General features: G+C 46.6%; 1 protein-coding gene across 1 annotated transcript in view; it reads left to right on the forward strand.

Moving 5' to 3' along the window:
* Window positions 1-23642, forward strand: part of PLCB3 (phospholipase C beta 3) — a 585337-nt gene that overhangs the window by 157469 nt on the left and 404226 nt on the right. The gene's annotated exons all lie outside the window — the stretch shown is intronic.

The raw sequence follows: 23642 nt of genomic DNA on the forward strand, positions 1-23642 counted from the left end.
CAGCAACTTAGGCACCTACTCGTCCCTGGCTGATTGCTTATCGACCATATGAACAACCGCCATGTTGTCCACCCTGAAAATGACCTTCTTATGTGCCAGCTTCTTTGTCCATACCGTGACTGCTACCACCAGAAAAAATAATTCTAAAAAAGCAATACTCATGCCCCCATTCTTCCAGTGCCTTGGCCGCTCTCCACGCACCACCTACCCTGGCCTTAACATGCCAAAACCACTAGCTCCTGCGGCGCCTGAGTATATTTGAACCTCCCATTCCTTAGGTGCTGTCATGGGAATGCCATTGAATTCCTCCAAAAACCTGCGCCACATGCGTAAGTCTTCCGTTGTCCCTCTGGTCAAGCATGTGTGATGGTGCAGCAGCGTAAGCCCCGCCAATGACCAGCTCAGTCTCCTACAAAACGTAATTTCCATCCTTATTACTCTACATGCAACATTCAAATGCCCTAGTAGAACTTGTACATCACTAACTGTCAGTTTCTGTCTTGCCAGCATGTCATCTATCAGCATGTGCAGCTTTTTATCTGTCGGTAGGTGTGACTCCATTGCCACAGAGTCCAATTCAATTCCCAGAAATGACAACCCAGTGCTTGGACCTTGTCTTATCTGGTGCCAGGGGAACCCCCAGTACCTTGCCAGCTGCTGCTGACAGTCCGTCAAACCGGGTTGGCCTACCAGGAAGAAGTCATCAAGGCAATGTGTTACTGCCTCTTTACCTGCTTGCCATGAGAAAACTCATTGAAGGAAGGAACTGAAATGCTTAAACAAGGCACACGAGATGTAAGAACCCATGGGTAATGCTTTGTCCACAAAGATTTGTTCATCAAACTGAATGCCTATTAGCTGGAAATCATCGAAGTGCACTGGCAGTAGCCGAAAGGCGTACTTTATATCACATTTTGCCATCTCGGCACCTTTGCCTCATTTACCGACGCTCCCTCCGCCCAAAACAGGTGTTGTATCAATCTAAACTGGCCTGGCTCTTTCTTCGGAACCACTCCAATAGGCAGAATTATCAGGTCTCTGATAGCCAATCTGTAATTGGGCCCTCCATTCGTCCCTCGTTAACTTCCTTAAATAGCTTCTCCCACACTGCTGCTTTGTGCGAATTCACCGCCCTTTTCTATATTATCTTCATCGTAATCCAACTGCGTGGTGTCAATCTCCCCTGCCCCAGAACTTGCCTACCCATCCACACATGCTTCAGCATTTTCCTGCCTTCTGCAAATTAACTCCTCTAGGTCTATCACCGGGTACCGATAGGCCGCATGACGCCCTTCAGCCCCAGCTATGTGCTCTTGCCCTGTCCATCTCACTGTTGACCCAGATACCGTATTGACCCAACTGGGCTGGTGAACCGCTGAGGCCTCTTTCAACCGTCGGGTGACAGTGTTCCGACCCGTCCCTCAACACACTTCAGCTGGCCGCCCTAGACTGTGCCATCTCTTCACCTCAGTGTTGCGGAGCCGAATGGGACTCACCCAAGTCTGCCTTATCCTGTGACTGCTGTTCCTGCAAAGAAAAAGTAAGGTCTGGCAAGCCGGGGTTAGTAGCCCTGCCTGCTCTTGCCCTCCCTGGGACCAGAGACCACTGCCAATAAGCCCTGCTGCCCTACTCCTCCTTTGAGTATCCCATCCTCCCCATACGGTACAATCTCCCCCACCTATTTCATGCTGTACTACCCTCTTCATCCCTACCCCTGCCAAGTGCCCTCCCCTCCACGCTGGGCCCTGCCCTGTCCTGTTCCCCGGCACGTATATACTTTGGCCAGTGGCATACATTCCCCTGTCTGGTCATCCCCCAGACCCCACTCATCCTCTTCCCCTTAGCTCCATTCCAGCATAGCCGACACTATGGCGGACACTGGGCCCAATTCCTGCCCCTTCCCCATGTCCTCTGCACTCTCCCCTTCTCCCCCACACATGCACCTCCCTGGCCACTGGATGTGCCTCATGTTTCCACCCTCCTTCCTCCAACGACCGCGACCTGAGCCCCAGGGAGCCCTATCCAACCACCCTCCAAGCTCTATTGATGCTGGGGGGCCCCCCTGGAGTCCCGCCCGCTTCTCCCCTTGTTTAGGCTGTTCCCAACCCACCTTGTACCCCCCTCCCCCAACATCCGCTGCTGCCTGCTGCCCTCCGTCGACACTAGACCCCTCCCCATGCCAGTCCCCCTTTTGAGGATTCACACTCCCCTTTCATCTTGCCACCCTTCTAACCCACCTAGCTCTCACCTCCCAACCATTTTCGTAAGGCATGCCCTCCCTGCTGATACAGTTCAGGGACCCCCACCACAGGAACAATGCCCCCTCACCTACTGCCCCAGGGTTTGAGAACCCCCCTCCCCCTTGCGAGGCCCTTTTAGCATTTCAGCCCTATCTATATGGGCCTGCGCTCCACATAACCCATCTCCATCATGCCATGCACGGCTCCTGCGGCCGCAGAATCATCTTTCATGCCTCGCCGCATGCCATAAGCGGCCCGCACCTCCCTTCCATAAATTGGGGAGCGGACGCCTGCAGTGCCCCACCCGCTTGCCCCATCTGCTTATGACCCGGGCTGCACCTCTCCCGCGGTCTTCCTCATTTTCTCTCCTTTGGGCCGCGGTGGTGAGCAAACCAATACTCCTGCAGCCACACCACTGGCTGCACGCCGTGCTGGCCACACCGTCCCACAGTACCATGAGGTCCATGAGCCCCGCCTCCACCAGCAGGCGTGTGCTCTTCTACCCTCTGGTCTCCGCTTGCCACCCTGAGGTAAGTTTTAAGGCTTGCTAAACTCCCTAAAAAAACAACTTTATCACTCCTGTAACGTTCTAGTGTTTCGCCTCGAGGGACGAGACACCGGAAGCACCCACACACATGATGGGCAATCCAGCTACAACATTATCAAATGGAGTTAGTATAACAACCACAGATGAAGAACAAGAAACAAACACCGAAGATTTCATCAACATGGTGTCGCAGTGGTCATGCCCTCAAGCACTCTCAATAGAAGAAGTGAAAGGACACCTCGAGAAGGACGTCTGCCTCCAACGGGTATCGAGCACACTAAAAGGAGGCTCATGGGAATCCTTCCTCCAAGGGTGGAGCGAGACTGATCGAAATCGTCTCGGACAATTTGGGAAAGTAAGGAACGAGCTCAGCTCGACAGAAGACGGAGTCATCCTAAGGGGGTCGCACATAGTGATACCAATCAGTTTGCAAGAACGAGCAACGGCACTTGCCCACGAAGAACACCAGGGCATTGGGCGAATGAAATCCCGGATGAGGGAGAAGGTGTGGTTCCCGGACCTGGAGGACAGCGTCAAATTCGTGGTACGCAATTGCCGAGGTTGCCAACTTACCGGAAGCTCAGAAGCTCCAGCACCTGTCATAACCGAGGAACCGGCACCCTCTCCATGGGCCTGGCTAAGTCTCGACTTTGGGAGCTTCCCAGATGGGAGGGTCACCGCCGTTATTGTAGATAGTTACACCAAGTACCCCATTGTGGAAGTTCTCCCGTCCACATCATTCGACAACCTCCGACCAGTGTTGGACAAAGCGTTTGCTCTCTTTGGAATTCCTCACATCATCAAAACTGACAATGGACCCCCATTCCAAGGCAGCGACTTTCGAGAATTCCTAATACACCTAGGGATCAAGCACCATCGAATAACACCCCAGTGGCCCCAAGCCAACGGCGAAGTAGAACGGTTCATGCGAACCATTAACAAAGTGTTGCGGATTGCGGCAGCAGATGGCACGAACTCTGAGAGTACGCTGCAGCAATTTCTGAGAGACTATCGCAGTACACCACACTGCACTACACAGGCATCTCTGTGGTCACTCATGTTGGCCGGGCCACGCAGAGACATGTTCCCGAGGGCCGATGGCTGGGCCCACAAGCCCTATGACCCAACGGTGACTCAAATAAGACGACACAACACCAATGACAAGGCGAGTAGACGACGCAGAGCAAAAATCCGAGGACTGCAACCTGGCTGCTTGAAACTGATCAGGAACTGGTGGAACACTGGAAAGTTCCGAACTCCCTTTGAACCAGGAGTATGGGTGGTCAAGTCAACCAGTGGCACGGCTGTCACAGCAGAGCGGAACGGTGAGACCGTGACCAGGAATATATCATGGTTCAAGCAAGTCCCAGACGTGGCCAAAGACCATACCCCGACGGATCAGGCAAAATCGTCAAGAATGTCGCTAGATGACTCAAACCCTACTGTGGCTGATGAGGCGCCTGGTACCCCATGTACGCCACAAGCGGCGGAAGCTCGCAGTCCAGAACGTCAATCTGCCAGTGAAAGGAAGTTGAGTCCACGTGACCCCCGCAACGTGCAAGGACAGACCTATGACCTCTGGCCGAATCCAAGACCCAGCCGGAAGCTAGCGGACTTTATGTGCTAGACCATAATTGACTTTATTGTGTTTCAAAATCCAACCTGATAAGGGATGCAACGTTCCAGTGTTTCGCCTCGAGGGACGAGACACCGGAAGCACCCACACACATTGTAACACTCTCTGGCCAGGCGTGGCCAGAGAGCTATAAATAAATGGGCCGGGTCGCTCGTGGCTTCCGGTCCCAACCAGCCATTAGAGTGGACGTGTGTTCCTTTAAGTATTATCTTTAGGCCCTGTATGTGGGCCCCTAATTCCTTAGCGATTCCTAGTTCCTGCTGTGTTGGTGCCCCAGTCGTTACAACTCCCAAAACCAGCCTGCCTTGTCACCTTGCACAAAATGGTGACACTGTGCCCGAAATGGCTGGCTAAATACCCCCACTCCCACCAGCCCAAAAGTCACCCAACAAGCCCAATAGGGCCCGAGCCGCACCATTGGCCCAAAAAATCCTAGCGGTCGGCTGCCCCACCCAAAGCCTCATTGGGTGAAGGAAGTGTGTTAAGGAGGTGATTGGCGCTGCTTCTCCAGCTGTCTTTCTTTTTTCTAGTACTTCCCTGCCGATATTCTCTTTCCTGTCCGTCGCTCCCCTCACTTGTTTTCCCGCTCCCTCCCTCTTATTCTTAAACTGTTCTCACATCGCCACATTATCCTCTCGCCCACCCCTGGAGCAGAGTGAAAACAGGCTACGACAAAGCCCGCCATCTTTAAAGTAAGCAAATGTGCCAGTTATAATGAAACTTTATGGAAAACATGGGCTTGGCTGCTGGCCCAGTGCGTCCAGCTGCAGAAGGGAGAGAGGTGGCTGTGGGGGATAAGAGCAGTACTTAATTTGTACAAAAACAAATATTATTACCAGGGCCCTCGTCAGGAGGCCACTTCAGCTTGCACCACCCATTGCCCCTGCCAGAGCTGCCAATGACGATACCTACAAAACTACTAACCAGCACACTGCTACAAGTGTGACAATACAGACTGTTCGAGGCGCTAAAGCTATAAGAATGGCTTGTGCAGCAGATATTAGTTATTTTTAGTTTATATTGAATAAATAAACAATTGTTGTTTTGCTCTACATAATGCAAAGAGCACCACCATGTGGCCGATGTTGTAGGTGCCGGTGTTGGCAATTAAGTGCTGGTGCCAGCACCGGAAACCACCAGCTCAAATTAAGCAATGGTACGTAGGGAGTAATGGGAGAGAGGCAGGAAGCATGAGGGAGACCACATATGTCAGGCTGTCGGAAGTGAGGAAAGACTTTAAAAAAATCAAGGAGAGCACGACAGTGAAAGAAATTATAAACAGCAAAGGGGATGGGACATGGAAGAGATTAGAAGGGGATTGAGAGTTGAAACAGAAAGGGATAAAGAACTGGAAGGGATAAGGAAAAGACAGGGAAAAGAGAAAGTGGGAAAGAAGGGATGGTGAAGGAGAATTGTGAGAGTAGGAAATAGAGCTCCATAGGGCATGCCAAACTTGTGTAATTTTCTTTTGTGTACTAATGCTACTATTGCGGATTTTCTGAAAAATGTATGCGAAAGGGAAATCGGGCATCAAGTGCTATATTTTAGTGTGAAATCCATCCTAGCACAATTTTAAAATAGTAGCTGCACAGGGTACTACAGTTGAAATCCGTGTCGAACGAGCAGCCATGTAGGACAATCTGTGAAGCTGCCAGATGCTCTAAGGAGAAAGAGAGGGAGCGAGAGAGAGAGGGAGCGAGAGCGAGAGAGAGAGCGAGAGAGATAGAGAGAGAGAAAGCGCGAGAGAGATAGAGAGATAGAAAGAGAGAGAAAGAGAGAGAGAAAGAAAGAGAGAGAGAGAGACACACCCAGACGTTAGGCATCAAAAGGTGGGTCTATAAAATGGAGAAAAAAATTGAAAACCAAGGGACTGGCCACCAGCTCAGACATTGAATCACACTCATTGTTAGGTGGATTTATATGTGTAATCAGCCAAAATGCCTTTACTCATAGGGCAGTAGAGTCAAAGGCAGAAATGGGCTACCCCATTTCCCCATGCAGTGTATTGTAAGACAACAAGCACAGGAACCAATGAGAAGCAAGGGAGCGGGATGGAAGCCCATTTAAGATATATTTAATGCAATAGATTTCACAAGCACAGTGCAAGCGATGTGTAGAAGCGAAACCAAAAAATTACACTCAGAAACACAGATGAGGGCTGACCCAACCACCCTCTATATACCTATGTGCATGTGGAGATTTTTGTAATGCTTTTTGCTTTTATACACAGCTATAACTACCTCCCGATAGGGTCAGGCAAGGAATACACAGTGCTAAATCTTTACCCACATATCTTGCCAAAGAAAGCGTTCGACATTTAAATATTTGTTTGTTACAGTAATCATCGAGATTCTGTGGAACTAAATAACTATCTGCAGGCATTAACCCAGTGTAATTACAATCCCCCCTTAAAGACATGTTGGTGTTAAGATATGATTCGATTCAGAAAAGGGGGTGGTGATGAACAGAGTGTCTGAATTAAGCAGACCACTCTTACCCAGACCAAAGATCAGGGCTTGATCCATCACCGTTATTTAGCTCACTGCCCCATCCCAGCTCAGAACCTGGCTATATGCAAATTAGTCTGTCCCTGGCCCAGTGCATCATGGGAACAGGGCAGACCAAACTACCAAGCCAATTCTTCACCAGAAAGGATACAAGCTACCGGGGACCGATTTCTGGCATTTCAGCCTTGTCGGCCCGGCTTGCTTGAATCCTGATGGAGCAGTGAGCAAGGGACTCATGTCTGAGTATACCCTGCCACACCTATAGTGGCCAAAAACGATTCAGAAAAGGGGGTGGTGATGAACAGAGTGTCTGAATTAAGCAGACCACCCTTACCCAGTCCAAAGATCAGGGCTTGATTCAAGCAAGCCGGGCCGACGACGGCTGAAATGCCAGAAACCGGTCCCCGGAAGCTTGTTTCCTTCCCAGTATAAGAATTGGCTTGGTAGTTTGGTTTGCCCTGTTCCCATCATGCACTGGGACAGGAACAGACTAATTTGCATGTAGCCAGGTTCTGAGCTGGGATGGTGCAGTGAGCTAAAAAACGGTGATGGATCAAGCCCTGATCTTTGGACTGGGTAAGAGTGGTCTGCTTAATTCAGACACTCTGTTCATCACCACCCCCTTTTCTGAATCAAGATATGATTCGAAGCATAATACTTTTCTGGGTTCGCATACTGTGTATTATTCCCTAGTTGGTTGGGTTTGAAAAGTCCTCTCATTTATTTTTTTTCCTTTTGGGCTTTGCCCAGTATGTTGGTCTATCCCTCCGTTTGGCACCAGATTGACCCTCTATGTGGCCACCATCTTCAGATTCTTTTTGCCACCATTGGCTAAGGAAGCAAGGTCCAAAGTTTCTGGGTCGAGAGCACCAAATATTTCCAGGAAAAAGCTCAAACCATACCATTGTCATTGATACGCAACTCCTGTCGGGAAAAAAAATACAAGAAGGCTTCTGAAACCGCAGGCTTTCGCATTGGGCTTTGACCATGTGGGGCGAGAATGGGCACTATTGAGAAAGTGTTGTTGGCTGGACTGCTGCTCAGGCCTCGAAGGGATGGAAAATTTACTTTTTCCAGACTACCACAAAGTGTGCAATTTGTGTGTGCCTAAAGACCATCAAAGGAAGGGTACTAAGCTGTGCTTAATTTGAACCGATGGAAGGGTGCCAAGCAGTGCTTAATTTGAACCGCTGGTTTCCATTGCTCAATACTGGCACTCAGTCATCAACGGCAAAAACAACAGGTGATGGACAGAATCATGAATTGGGGTGGTGTGGTGAGCAAAAAAAACGATGGATTTAGGCCCAGATCTCTGTACTGGGGTGAATGTATGACATTGTTCTGCATTCTGTCCATCAACTGTTGTTTTGCATTTGTCACTCAGTCATCAACGCCTGCACTTTTCATGAGCAACAGTCAAGGACACCTTAATTTATGGTAGGCACAGGAAGATTAAGTGATTTGCGCAGAATCACAGGATGTATAGGAGCCATCGCTGAGACTCGAACCTGGTTCCCCAGCTCCGAAGTCGGTAGCTCTGGCCGTTAGGCCACATCCTCTCCCTACTTTCATGGTTAATAGTTTTTTCTGTTTTAGGCAGCGCTAACAGGAGAAATAGGCTGGTGCAAGCTCCCTCCTGACTAGAGCGCTGGCACTTATTTTGTTTTATAAATTAACCGCTGGTGTCAAGCGTGTGTTTAGTTTCTTCCCATAACCCGTAAAATAAGGCAAAAACAAAGGTGGGTGCATTGCTCCGTGGCACAATCAAAACACTCTGAACAGCCTCCTAAGGATTTAGCAGTCTTCGACTATGAAGAAGGCGTCAAAATTACCAAGTTCTGAAGTTGCCCAGGGAAACAAGGGGTCGGATATGTCAGATTCAGCACAGATCAAGCAGAAGTGGTTGGGTGGTGGATGGGGAGGAGAACACACAGAGGGAGACACAAAGGGCAGTGGAAATGGCCAAATAAATTCCACCACAAGCCTGAAAGACTTTAGCAGTACTGAACCGAAATCCTTGGAGGTCAAAATCAATGTTTTAAAATCCTTGACACCCAAACAGGAGGTAGTTGAATGCAGTGTAAAAGATAAAGAACTGTACAGGTAATAAATAACTAAATAAATAAGGATACTATTGAAGGCGTACCTCCTTAACCTGGCACGACTTTGAAAGCTGATCACAGCCGGGCAAAGGATAAGGAGCCAAAGAAAGCCCCATTGACCCGAAAGGAGGGGAATGCAGGTGGTCAATGCCCAAAAAACAGAAATACATAAGAAAAAAATTACCTATGCCTCTAGTGACTTCACAACACTTATTCATATGAAGTAAGATGAACGCAAACTAATAAGTTTACCTTAGCAGTAATTTCTGCCTTTTATTTCATTATTTTTTAAATTAATATCTTTGATCACAAAAGAACACAACATCAATACAAACGAATGAAATGTGACATTTCATTTGTTTGTATTGATGTTTGATTATTATGAGTTTATTTGTAATTGTATGTCAAAACACATTTTCACGTTGTTCATTTTCACTGTGTAAGTACTAATGTGGTATTTCGTTTAGTTGACTGTGTTCTTTTTGTGATCAAAGATATTAATTTAAAAAATAATTTTCTTATGTAGTATAACTGGCCCTACCTACCCTCTAATTCTTTGGGCCAAACCCCTACTTTTTTGACAACAAAAAACAGAGATGACATAAAAAAGAGAAGGTACAGGTTAGAAACCAAAATGTTGGTGTGTGTCTACAAGCAAAAGAGTACTTTGATGAATCCCTTCAGAGATTCCAAATCTCACAGAAAACAGCAAGGGAAAAGGGGAAGGAACAATAGCAGCCTTCACCACCTGACTACTTCTTCATGTATAATGGTTGAACAAAGAGCAGCAGACACCTATAGAGTCAAGCTAGAGGAGGAGCAGACAGAAGCTTGCTTCCTACTAGAGGCACTGCTACTAGCACTGAGAAAGTCCTTATTTTTGCCCATTTCACCCTGCACAGTAGAACGAGGAAGGAAAGCTTTTAGGGATCTTAAAAAAAAAAAAATTGTAATACTTTATTCGAAAAAATATTTCATACAAGTATTCAACATACGAAATACATAAAACAGTGTTACAAATATTACAGATCCATAAAGCATTAGAAGGACATGATGAACGGTTCTTACTTAAAGAAAATAATCAAACATCGGGTAACAATTTCGACCTGATGAACCAAGCATTCGCCACATATTTGGCTACCCCACAAACAATATACATTGAAGAAGCATTGGTTAGAATGACACGCATTGCTGATCTGTGGTCCCTAACCCCAAGCTCCCTACAAACAGGTTTCAGCCATTTTGCTCTCGACTGTTTATATGCAGCACATGCAAACAAAAAATGGCCCAGCGATTCTTTCGGGCAAGAGCAACCTGGGCATTTTAGGTCAATTCCTCTCCATCCCTTCCACCCTTCCTTAAATGAATTAAGGGGTAAAATGCCATATCTTAGTTTCAGAAACAAAGTTCTGTCGCGGGGGGTCTGGATGAAGTCCAAAAATGGCTCTAACTTTCTGAGGGGCTTGTGGTCAAGGAAAGTATTAGTCAAGGGGCCCCAATTTGGATTCCTTGATTCCTTTGCCACAACCCAATCCCAATAAAGTTTTTTAACAGTTAGTTTTGGCGGGGGAGTTTGGGAAATCCAGCAATCTCCTAGGCCTATCAATATCACCAACTTCTTTAAATTGTTGAGCCATTTTATTTTGTTAGCTACATTCAAACTGATTAGCTCGTCCAATACTAATGCATAATTAAAAAGTTCAGGGGTCCTTATAAGCCGAACCCAATATAACAAGGGGCGAATTTGGACTAAATCCGAGATCGTTCTTTTACCCAAATCTAAAAATAGTGGTTTCAGAGGGGTCGATAAAGGCAGCGAGACTGTCTCTTATAAACTTATTTTCAGCCACTGCCAATGCTTTAGTGTTCTCCGCACCCCATAGTTCAGAACCATATACTGCCGCTGCTAACGCTTTCCCCTCATAAACTGCCAAGGTAGGAGCTATGGGTCTGCTGGTAGAGAGCCGCTGATTCTTTGTTATCACTCCGGATACCCTTTTAAGGTTTAGAACCATTTTAGCGATATGGGAAGTCCAACTCAAGTTGTTACTAAGTCTTACTCCGAGATAATCAAATTCTTCCACCACCTCAAGGGGAGTGCCGTTCAACAAGAGGTTAACCTTCCTATTTTTTTTTATTGATCTAGGATCCTCCAAGCCAGCAGCACACATAAATGTGTCCGTGGCCAGTAAAAGGTCAAACTCTCACTCCTCCACAGAGTGTTGGAGTTTAAGAAGGAGGTGCCCCTCCATAATTAACATGCCATTAACAGCAGAGAACTTGTTTGTGCTTCATCAAATGAACAAGTATAATGACACAGCCAGGACCAGGGGCCCCTTGTAGGTTTTGGTACCTTTAAAAGAGGTAAAGTGCTCACATAGGGAAAAGTGGCAGGGAGTTTTTCTGCTCTACCCCAACACAAATGCAGACTACACATGGTTGCGGGATCTGTTACATCATGGAAGATTCAATAGCATCTAAGGCAACCCTTTCAAGAGGGAGCAAGTGGCAATAGTCGTCCCCCCTTCCCCAAGGAAGTTATCCTGCAGAAAACAATAAGGGGGTGTCCTCTTTCTATTTAATGGTCTCAAAGCAAGACCAAACTCTAAGGTCAATAATAGATCTAAGACGCCTCCAAAAAAACATAAAGAGCCTAATGTTCAAGATTGTACCCATACGAAGTGGACTACATAAGGATCGATAGACCTCAAGGAGCCTATTTTTATAAACAGATGGACAACCAACACAGGAAATACCTTCAGTTTGTGGTACACAATCCCCATAAATAGTTCAAAGTACGGCCTCTTCGGATAAAGTCAGTACCAAAAGTATTTACTAAATGTCTTGCAATGGTCGCAGCTTACCATAGAAGGCAAGGAATACACATGGAGCCCTACCTAGATGACTGATTGGTGAAAGTGAGTTCCATGCAGAATAGCAAGGACAGCTTAAAGGGAGTGACAAGCCTCCAATCATCCAGTGAGGAGCCATGTAGTGGTATCATAATCTAACTTGATTCATTTTCTTTATATTGCCATGAGTGAATCCTGTTTTTGGTGCCGTGCTCACCGTTATGCAGATTCCACTTGGGCAGAACACAATACTCCAGTGCTATTGTTTGTGAAGCAGAGATATATTATGCAAACTACAATCAATATACTCAAATGGATATAGCAACCCTGATGAAGTCTGTTGTTGAATGAAATGTGTTGGCTGGGCTTAATGGCAATACAAAGAAAACTCCTAAAGTTTGATTGTGATACCAATACTTGGCTCCTCGCTGGATAATTTGATGATGAACTGGATAATTATTCCATGATGATTGCATTAACTTTTTCGAACCATCATTAGTCTTCTGAGAGGACTCAATATATACGCTGAGCACTCTTCTTTTTGCGGGGTTATGGTTAAAAGTAGGTGATCCCAGAGCGGTGGGTTCACGAGGGGTTGAGCGCTGGAAATTCAATTTGGATAGGATTTACACGGGTGCTGTCGACGTTGCCCTACACTGCTTGTGGCGCTTTTTGTGTTTTCGGCAGTGTAAAGCAATCTATAAGGGTTTAATATGGAGAAAGTTTTTCCCTCTGGTGACCTTCAACTGCAAATTGAAGGGTCTTTACAGTGCAGAAGAGAATCATTGCACTAATAGAACAAGCTTGCCTCTACCATCACCTACCAGAGTAGAATCCTGCATCAATAAGGGACCTACAGCAGATCCCAACGGGTCCGATAGTGCAGAGGATGGATCTGCGGGTGGTAACCTGACTAGGGGCTCTGTGGTTTCTTGGGGTCCAACGGTGCACCCTCGGGGTAATCCGACATGCACCAAAACTGCTGGATGGCCTCTTTGAAGGCTTCAAACTACTGTGGTATCACACATGGGCCAGGAAACTCCGGGCTCTCCGGGGTCAGCTGAGAAATCAATTCAACAACCAGAGACCTCGACGGCAAACAACTAACATCATGATTCCCTTGTGCCTTCCCATTAGGTTCAGAGTGGCTGAATGGAGTCGAGTATCCCTTAACTTTTTAGGTCTCGCCTGTCGATGCGCATGCGCATCGAGCTTGCGAGACTATTGGGGCTTAACCACTCTTTAACTAACTTGCAAGGAATCGTGGCGATTCCTTGCAGTACCCGTGACTTTTAAGCTCAATGCGCATGCTCATTGAGCTTAAAAGCGCGTGCACATCAGTTCCCTCAGCCGCACTCCAGTCCCCTGCTGCTTTCACACCCTCTCCCCGCTCCGCCCCCTCCCCTGCCCGCCGTGTCGCATTTCTCCTCCCCCCTCCCCTTATCTGCCTTTCCCTCCGTCTTGTTTTTTTTTTACCCGCTCCGCCCCCTCCCCTGCCCGCCGTGTCGCATTTCTTTTCTCCTCTTTGCTCCTCCAGCAGTTCTCTGTCACCTTTCCTTCTCTCCTCCCTTGTCCACCTTTTCATTGTTTTTGCCCACCTCTCCTCCAGTTGAACTCTGTCACTAGCTCCTTTCAGCCCCTTCTAATTCCAGTGTTTTCGGGTCCCATCTCATGCTTGGGGTTAAGCTCCCTTTGCCTGCAAATGCACGGGAAAACGGACAGACACGCACCAGGAAACACCACACAGACGCAGTACAAGCATTGATTAATCACTCGCACACATCACGTTTTACTCCTTTGCTAGTGTTCTCATTGTTTACATCAGAAAGAAACAGACCTTAAAACGATTGAATAATTGACAGAATCCTCAAATATTGTTAATTCCATTGAAGTCTAGTGAAAACGCTGCTCGAAGATGATATGTTGCTAAAATTACCGTAACAAAATCAATCCACTCACTGTAATATTCTTAATGTAATTGTATGTGCTAGCACCAGAAGGTATGGAGTGAAATTACTTAACTTGTGAGTAAACATATTTGTTCACACCCTCTCCCCGCTCCGCCCCCTCCCCTGCCCGCCGTGTCGCATTTCTCCTCCCCCCTCCCCTTATCTGCCTTTCCCTCCGTCTTGTTTTTTTTTTACCCGCTCCGCCCCCTCCCCTGCCCGCCGTGTCGCATTTCTTTTCTCCTCTTTGCTCCTCCAGCAGTTCTCTGTCACCTTTCCTTCTCTCCTCTCTTGTCCACCTTTTCATTGTTTTTGCCCACCTCTCCTCCAGTTGAACTCTGTCACTAGCTCCTTTCAGCCCCTTCTCATTCCAGTGTTTTCGGGTCCCATCTCATGCTTGTTATAAAGGGGCTGCCAAAATGCGGACACTCCTCAACCCTCTGCTTCACATGAGACTCTGCGGCTCTCCTGGGACAATAAACCACTCCAGAACAAACATGGAGTTGTCATACGCGGCCATCTATCTCAATTAAAGGCCACATAGCTTCTCCAACCTCTAGGAAAATCTAGCCCTGCTATTTAATTTTGGTGCGGGATTACTGTGTAAAGAAGGTTTGCATAACGTCTCATCTGACTAACTAGTGCTTTAGTTTAGCATTGTATGTGTTTTCATAGGCTTGTGTGTCCTTTAATGCATGTGCATGCTTGTCTTTTTCTGTTCAGTTCCCGTGTCAGTGTGTGCTTACCTGGATTTCCGTTTGTCTAATTTATGTGGCCTTTGTCAACGAGGCAATCCGCTACTCTGTCCAACGTTTATGAAGACGAGACACTCAACCACGCAATGCCACTCACACACACAACGCCACTCACACACGCAACGCCACTCACCCACGCAACGCCACTCACCCACGCAACGCCACTCACCCACGCAACGCCACTCACCCACGCAACGCCACTCGCCCACGCAACGCCACTCGCCCACGCAACGCCACTCGCCCACGCAACGCCACTCGCCCACGCAACGCCACTCGCCCACGCAACGCCACTCGCCCACGCAACGCCACTCGCCCACGCAACGCCACTCGCCCACGCAACGCCACTCACCCACGCAACGCCACTCACCCACGCAACGCCACTCACCCACGCAACGCCACTCACCCACGCAACGCCACTCACCCACGCAACGCCACTCACCCACGCAACGCCACTCACCCACGCAACGCCACTCACCCACGCAACGCCACTCACCCACGCAACGCCACTCACCCACGCAACGCCACTCACCCACGCAACGCCACTCACCCACGCAACGCCACTCACCCACGCAACGCCACTCACCCACGCAACGCCACTCACCCACGCAACGCCACTCACCCACGCAACGCCACTCACCCACGCAACGCCACTCACCCACGCAACGCCACTCACACACGCAACGCCACTCACACATGCAACGCCACTCACACATGCAACGCCACTCAACCACGCAACGCCACTCAACCACGCAACGCCACTCAACCACGCAACGCCACTCACACACGCAACGCCACTCACACACGCAACGCCACTGAAACAACAGCGCCACTCAAACATGCAACGCCACTCACACATGCAACGCCACTCACACACGCAACGCCACTCACACATGCAACGCCACTCACACACGCAACGCCACTCACACACGCAACGCCACTCACACACGCAACGCCACTCACACACGCAACGCCACTCACACACACAACGCCACTCACACACGCAACGCCACTCACACAAACAACGCCACTCATCCACGCAACGCCACTCATCCACGCAACGCCACTCATCCACGCAACGCCACTCATCCATTTGCAAAACGAAAAATGTTAAACTCTTCTATTGCGAGACCTATTGCATTTTCAATGCTTGTTAATATTTTTACTTGGACTTCAATTGTAACTTACCAGTGGACTTCAAGTGCAACATTGATTGCTCACAGGAACAGGACAGAGTCCTTGTCCGTGACTTGTATCAGGACGTATGAGAAAGCTCTAACTTCTTGTATTCGGCAACGTACAGCTTTGCCCCTTCAGACCTGGATTGCTTTCGGGTGCATGGGGGCACATTTGTAGCATGGCTTTAAATCATGACCCGAGTCTGGCCATCAAAGACTTGCTTCGTGCAGGTATGTGACCAACATTTTTTTCTGCAGTTGCAGCATGGTTTGAAACCAGTTGGTTAGGATGCAGACATTGACCCCAACACACAGGAATTCCCTTTATAAAATTTGTCAGAAGGCCGTTAAAATTCAGAGGAGAGCTCCAGGTCAGCATCGAAAGACACTGAGAGAAAAGAACTGATGTCAGCAAGCAGGGGTGGTGCTTATATGCGGCTCTGCTCCATCTCTTAAAGGGCAGTACAGAGCCAACGCGGAGCGGTACTGTGAAACCTGGGGAGCACTGTTGATGATAGAGTATCCTACAGAGGAGCATTCCCAAAGGCAAGGTACTTGTTCTTCAAGGTTACACATGAGACCGATTCAGGAATGGTTGCAAAACAAGAAATCACAGACAACGGTGGGAAGGAGGATCTTTTGGTTGCTGCAGACAAAGTTCAAAAGGAAATGCAGTGGTGGAATGTTCAAAACGTGCCATGAGGCAAAATGTTCAAACAACTGTTTCCCTCTGTGACCATCATGACAGATCTCTCCAACACAGGTGGGAATCGTACATTGGAACACTAAACATCAAAGGCCAATGAAGCTTGCAGGAGTCAATCAAACACATAAACATCCTGGAACTCAGAATGGTCTTCCTGTCCCTGAAGGGTTTTGATAGGCATATCAGTGGAAAACAGTGCTGATCCAAATAGAAAACACAACAGCTTTGTATTACCTCAACAAGCATGGAGGGGTGAAATCTTTTGCTCTGTCCTATTTGGAAATGCACGGTATAAAGGGATATAATGTTAACAGCCACACACTTATACATTGTGCAAAACGAAGAGGCAGACTAACTAAGCAGGCTAGGAAACATTTCACACAAGTAGGATTCTAACATGATGTTGATCAGGATATTTTTAAGGAATGGGGCACACCACTCACAGACCTGTTTTCCACACCCACCAGTGCAAAATACTCAACCACTGACTCCAGGTATGTACACCCCTAATCTCTAGGAAATACCCGAGTGATAAATTGGTTAATGACATTGGTATATGCTTTTCTACCAATACTGCTGATTCCACTAGTCATAAGCAAGTACAGACGGCCAGACATGACAATCAGGGGGTGGCTAACAAGTCAACCACTGGAGGCATTGTTAACACTTGAAATAAGGGGACAGAGCTATCCTTCGAGCCAATTCAAGAATATTGAATGATAAATTATGGATTTTAAAAATAATGGTCTGGTCAAACCTGAAATGAGTACAAAAACCTGTTTGGAATGAGAATCTTTGTAGGCGATGAATAGATCTTAAAAAAGGAGAATGAGTGATTTTACAACTAAAAAGCTATGTCTACAGATTTCAATACGATTACTTTAAAATCAGTTTCCGTAAAGCTATTTCAAAACGATGACCCTTTTTGCCAATTTCTTCAGGAAAAGGACAGTGAGGTCATGGAATGTTTTTTATTCAGTCTTCAGAAAGATGCTCCTGTCTGAATCTTTGCACAAAGACAGTTTTCAGTCTGTTCATTGAGATGTAATAACATATCGCATGTATGCAGCTGAAAACATGTACAGGTCTTAGAAGATTGAATTTAATGGGTTAACACACCTGAATTCAGGATGTGTGTGTGACTGGCAAGTCAAAGGTTTGATTCTTGATGTAGCTTCCATTCCACCTGAGATTGAAGAAGTGACAGCCAATCAGTTGGCAGTATTCTCATTTGTTAATTATTCTGTAAGTAATCCGTGCTATCCTAAATCAAAATAAAATAGTTGTTGTTAGCGCCGCACATGGAGCAATCCTTAAATGAGATGATTGAATAACTACCAGACTTGAAGGCACCACGCCTAAAGAACTGGCAAAAAGATAGTTGATGTGAATTAACTCTCTAACAGATAGTGTTCTATCATGAAAAGAAAACAAGTGTTCCTTCAAGCTCCAGAATTCACAGAATGTGTGGCCTGTGGCCAATGTCCTTCCAAGACATTGAATAACGTGTAATTGAGGAACTACGGCGACCTACCTTGGCAGGGGAGGGTCCGGAGTCCAGTTTGACTGCTGCCGTTCGGACTTCGGACTTCGGATCGGCGCAGGGGATCGTCTGCGGAGGTCTTCTGGGGACGAAAGAAGGGAAGGCGGGGCCGGCGGAGGGCCCACCGAGGAATTTGCACCGGATCACTGCGAGAGCCGGACCAGGAGCGAGGACCGAGCTAGGAGCGGAGAACGAGGACCAATGAGGCGACGGGGAGCTGAAACGACAAGGATTGGGGGACGACGACGAGCCTGGAAATCGGAAGGGACCCGCCGCTTGCAGCGCGACGTAGGTGGTGACAACAACAGGATAAAGATAAACTTAAACATAACAGTGAGAAGGTCCGAATCGGCACGCCTGACCTTAAGATGGCGGCCGATAAGGACATAGGAAACTAGACTGTCTAAGCTCGCAACGTATGTGAAAAACGGAGGAATACAACCACACCCGTGGCGAAGTAGGCAAGATCTATATGCATGTTTAAAAAGCTCATACAGCTTATAGCATATAGCATACAGTATACTACAGAAGTGGAATTACTCATTCATAACGGCGCGCCTGATCCAAGCATGGCGGCTGTTTAGGACATCGAGAGACTAGAATGCTCGTGATAAGGCTGGGAGAAACGGAGGTGACCCGCCGCACTATTAATTAAAGCAGGCAGTGAAGCTCGTATAAGAATGTTAGAATAGCCCCACAGAGAACACTGCAAGTGAGGAAACCGTGAGGAAGCGACGTGCCTGACTCGGAAATAGCGACCGCATATGCCACTTAGTCTATCGCCCATAGAGATCCCAAATGCCTGTGGAGAGTCAATAACTCAAAGACAAGAAAATAATACAGGGAATAACGAAGCGCTGGACAGAGAGAATGGAGCTAACACTCTAATCTGATTCTGATAGGGGAAAGTTGAGACTTCATAAGAAAATTACTCGAAAGAGAGGTCTACATTAAATACTCTATAACATCAGTAGGGGAAGAATTTATGATATAAAGAGTGGAGACTCAACATATATCCTACAGCACGGCGCAAACATGGATGAAAGATACCCTATGGCCTTTGGCGCGAATGCTCTGAGCATAAAATATCCAGCCAATTTATCCAAAAGCGCAGCGAAAAAGTTTAAACATAATACCCTGAGGAAACACCCAGGCACAGTGTTCTCTGACCCTTACTTTAATATAGATAATGGAATTATAGTGAACGACTTAATATTCTTCTCATATAAAATGGCTAAATGGCGCGATGCCTTCACAAATATGCTTAACATAAAAGCTATTAAGAACATCCCATATGGCCCAAAAATAACGACCTCGCCTTCAATAAGATGTGGAGCCGAACTATGTATTACTATATATAAATCAGGGATAGTGTTGATTCAAGCAGCGAACAGCGAACTAGATAAGTTCAACAAGATGTTCCCATCCGTAAAAGAGCGACTTGAGGGACCAAGACACCAACCAGATCTGAGCACACCTGAAGTCGCCCCCAGAAACATCAGCACTACTTCCAGAGACGCTAATCAAAAAGGAGGTCAACATGCACGGGATCTGGCTATTAACCCGAGTTATAGAAATGAAACCGGTCTGACAATATCGAATGAGGAGGCGGGAGGGACAAGAAGGTCTACTAGTCACGAGAACAACGAACAGGACCTACTCCATATGGAGGAGCCGACGCCAATCTCAAATGTTGGGGCTTCCGGCGCTGGACGCACACCTAGCTTGAAAGAATCACGTAATGAGAATCTGGAAATAAATATGATCGAAGGTAACAAGCTCCCGCTACCTCCCTCTAATACCATAATAGACTCAGAGAGAGCATCGCCAACAAAAAATCGCCTAGCATCTCCAAACCCAGATAACACACACAACCTATCAAACAGAAACGGAACAAACAGACGAACAGTGAACATAGTGAAAAAGACTGCGACGATAAGACCAGACCAAAAACAGAGAAGAGAAAAAGGCAGAACACGGGCAGACAGGTTAATCACTTCTAAGAAGTCCCCCCAATACCGGAAAGATATCAAAGATCTTCAGAAACTAGTTGGCTACATGGCGCAAGACACAATTAGTTCTCGACTAGTGATTGAAAAAATACTGGAAATGACGGCAAGCACGCACTCCAAAGTCACGCATATACAAAACCTTGTACACTATTCACAAAGAAGGAGTAACGAGATGGCCATGCCATCAGCAAATAGGCACAACAGACCAAATAGAACAAAGCCCATGTCGAAGGAGGAAACGCTGGCCTTACTCAGAACGTATGAACCCGCGAAGTATAGGAGAGAGGAAAGAATCGAAATAGTTCCAGTCGATTCCAATAGAACATCCAGAAAGAATGATAGAAAACTGGACCTCAATAACCTACATCAAATCCAGCTAATAACCGAAGCAGAAAAGACGAACGTTAACAGCTCTGGAAATGCAATAAACTGCCTCCTACTCAACTGTCGATCGGCAACCAAACATGCATCAGATATAGCAGACCTCATCATTAACAAGGGAATTAATCTGGCGATCCTCACAGAAACATGGCTTACAGAATCATCATCGCCAACCCTGGATCTATTAGTACCTCCCCAATATCACATTGTGAGACGAGATAGACTGAAAAAGACCGGAGGAGGGATAGCCTGCATTCATCGATCGGATATAGAGGTCAACATAATACAATCTGACCCACTTGAATCCTGTGAATACTTAGGTCTCAATATAAGATCAGCAAGCAATCAAAGATGCAACTTGCATGCGTTTTATCACCCACCGGGAGAGAACACAAAGTTCACAGAACAGTTAATGGAGATCATAACGGCCAACTCCAACACCGATTCCAAAAATATATACCTAGGCGACTTCAACCTACATTGGGAGGACTCTAATGACAAACTAGTCAACACGCTTAAGGATTTCCTCGTCGAACTAAACCTCAATCAAGCATGCACGCAACCTACTCACTTGAAAGGAGCAACACTAGACTGGATTATTTCAGGAGCCAAAGACACATCAATCCTCTCCATAGACCCGTGTGATTGGTCAGATCACCATGCCATATCCTTCCTGATACCGGTAGTGAAAAAGGGTAAGACCGTTCAACCCTTCAAACTCAGAAAATGGAGTCGAGCCACAAAAGAGGCTAATCTGGAACTACTCGTAGAAAGGTGTGAGAGAGACCTAAAGGTACCTAGCAATCTGCAGAATGTAAATGAGATGACAGATCACTACATAACCACAATCGGGAACATCGTCAATGACGCCATGCCACTAAAACTGAAAAGAGTCACCGAAAACGAAAAAAATCCATGGTTTAATGTATCACTGAATGAAGATAGGCGCAAATTGAGAATGGGCGAAAGAAAATGGAGACAACACCCATCATCCCCGGAGCTGACAGCACTCCGAAAAATCAGAAACCAATATAACAAAAAGATCATCAACTCCAAAAGGGAATACATAAGATCCGAACTGGACAATGCCAAAAACAGACCAAGGAAACTCTTCGAGATCCTAAAGCAACAATCAAATAAGTTAGCCAAAACCGCTCAGGAGAACTCAAAAACTCCTCTAAGTTGCGAGGATTTCTCGACATTTTTCACAAAGAAGGCCAAAGCACTGGAATTGGAGCTCACAAGTGCAGCAGCTACCTTGCCAATCCAACCATGGTCTACGAACAAGTCCGACATGACTATAGAGTGTAGCGAATCAAAAAACAAAGCATACTGGGATACATTCGAACTATATGACCAGGATAAGATCGCCAAAACGCTCTCGGAAATCAAGCCTAACAACCATTATCATGACCCTCTACCTGCGAAGTGCGTAAGAGAAATCAACTACATCGTGGTCCCAATTTGGACTAAAATAATAAATGCATCATTATCACAAGGGATCCTCCCTGACTGCCTAAAAACAGGGCAAGTTGTTCCCATAATCAAAAAACCTACAGCGGATGCAACAGATCCGAACAACTTCCGCCCAGTGACAAACATCCCTTTACTGGCCAAACTTATTGAGAAATGTGTGCAGTGCCAACTGAACAATCACATCAACAAGTTCTCTCTACTAGATGAATGCCAATCAGGATTCAGATCAGGGCATAGTACGGAAACAGCGATCCTCCATATTGTTGATGATGCGCTACAGGCCCTCGACCAAAATCAAGCTTGCCTGCTAATTCTCCTGGACCTATCCTCGGCATTTGACACAGTAAATCACGAAGCATTACTGACCAGGCTGCGGAACAGGATGAGACTGGAGGGAAATGTTCTGAAATGGTTCGAGTCTTTCTTACAAAACAGAACACAACGATTCTTGGTCAACCAATCAATTTCACCTATATGCCCTAACTCAATTGGAGTTCCACAAGGATCGTCACTATCACCTGACCTGTTTAACCTATATGTCGAACCCCTTACAGAAATTCTCCGAAACTCACAGATATCCTATCACATGTATGCGGATGACACGCAGATATACATAAAGATCGCCTCCCTTGAAGACATTGAGCTAATGAACGAGACCTTAAATAGGGCATTGGAATGGTTAAAGGCCAATCATCTGAAACTCAATGCCAATAAAACAGAGTTCCTATTAATCTCACCAACAAGGAGCCAGGCAGAAATAAAGGAATGGATCAAGCTGGTGACGGCGCTAAACTGCACCCCACCCTAGTCAACTCAGCTAAATCGCTAGGAATCACCTTAGACGAAAACCTTGACATGAAAACTCATATTAACTCAATGGCTAAAAGTGCCCGCTTCCATCTGAACTATCTAAGAAAATTGAAACCATTCATCTCAGAGGCCGATCTTAAAACGGCTATCCAATCCCTAGTCATCTCTCGGATAGAATATGGCTGCACCACCTTAGCCGGATTACCAAACACGTCGACAGCACCACTAAAAGCCTGCCTGAACGCAGCGGCAAGACTCATCACGGGATCGAAAAAATTCGACCATATATCCCCGCACCTGAAAGCATTAAACTGGCTACCCTTTGAAGCCAGAATTCACCTAAAGATAGCATGTATCACCCATAAAGCGCTCCACTACAACACGCCAAGATACCTAGCTAAGAAAATTGAGCTATCAGGAGGTAACAGACCATCTAGGAGTGCTAAGGAGCTGCTGTTGAGGCCAGCCTTCTTCCGAAAGAAAAAAACCTATGACAGAGCGTTCTCAGGAGCTGACCCCAGAATCTGGAACTCACTCCCTCCAAGAATTAGGAAGATCCAAAATACTGCAACTTTTAAATGGGAAGTGAAGAGCTTCATGATGAAGAAATTCTCCACATAGGCTCGTTCGATCACAACTAACTGCAGTCCGATTACTGAACTTTTTGAGTCGATATGAGACTGGTGACTCCACCGAGACTAAGCTGTAAACAAAATGCTACCTCAAGTAAAGGCGATCATATATATCCACATCACTATATATTTTATCACACTGGGTAAAACCAGATAATCCTTACCTTTTATATGTTAGTGTAATGGAATATGATATAAGTTTAGCCTTAACCTACCTCTTAATGCATATTGGACATTTGGAATGGATATAGATCTATATGCACCCAAAGCTCATAACTTTCTACCTCATATCAGTGTGTTGCTTATTATTGTGCTTACACTG

The sequence above is a fragment of the Lissotriton helveticus genome, chromosome 9 (genome assembly GCF_964261635.1).
Source record: "Lissotriton helveticus chromosome 9, aLisHel1.1, whole genome shotgun sequence".
Taxonomy (NCBI): domain Eukaryota; kingdom Metazoa; phylum Chordata; class Amphibia; order Caudata; family Salamandridae; genus Lissotriton; species Lissotriton helveticus.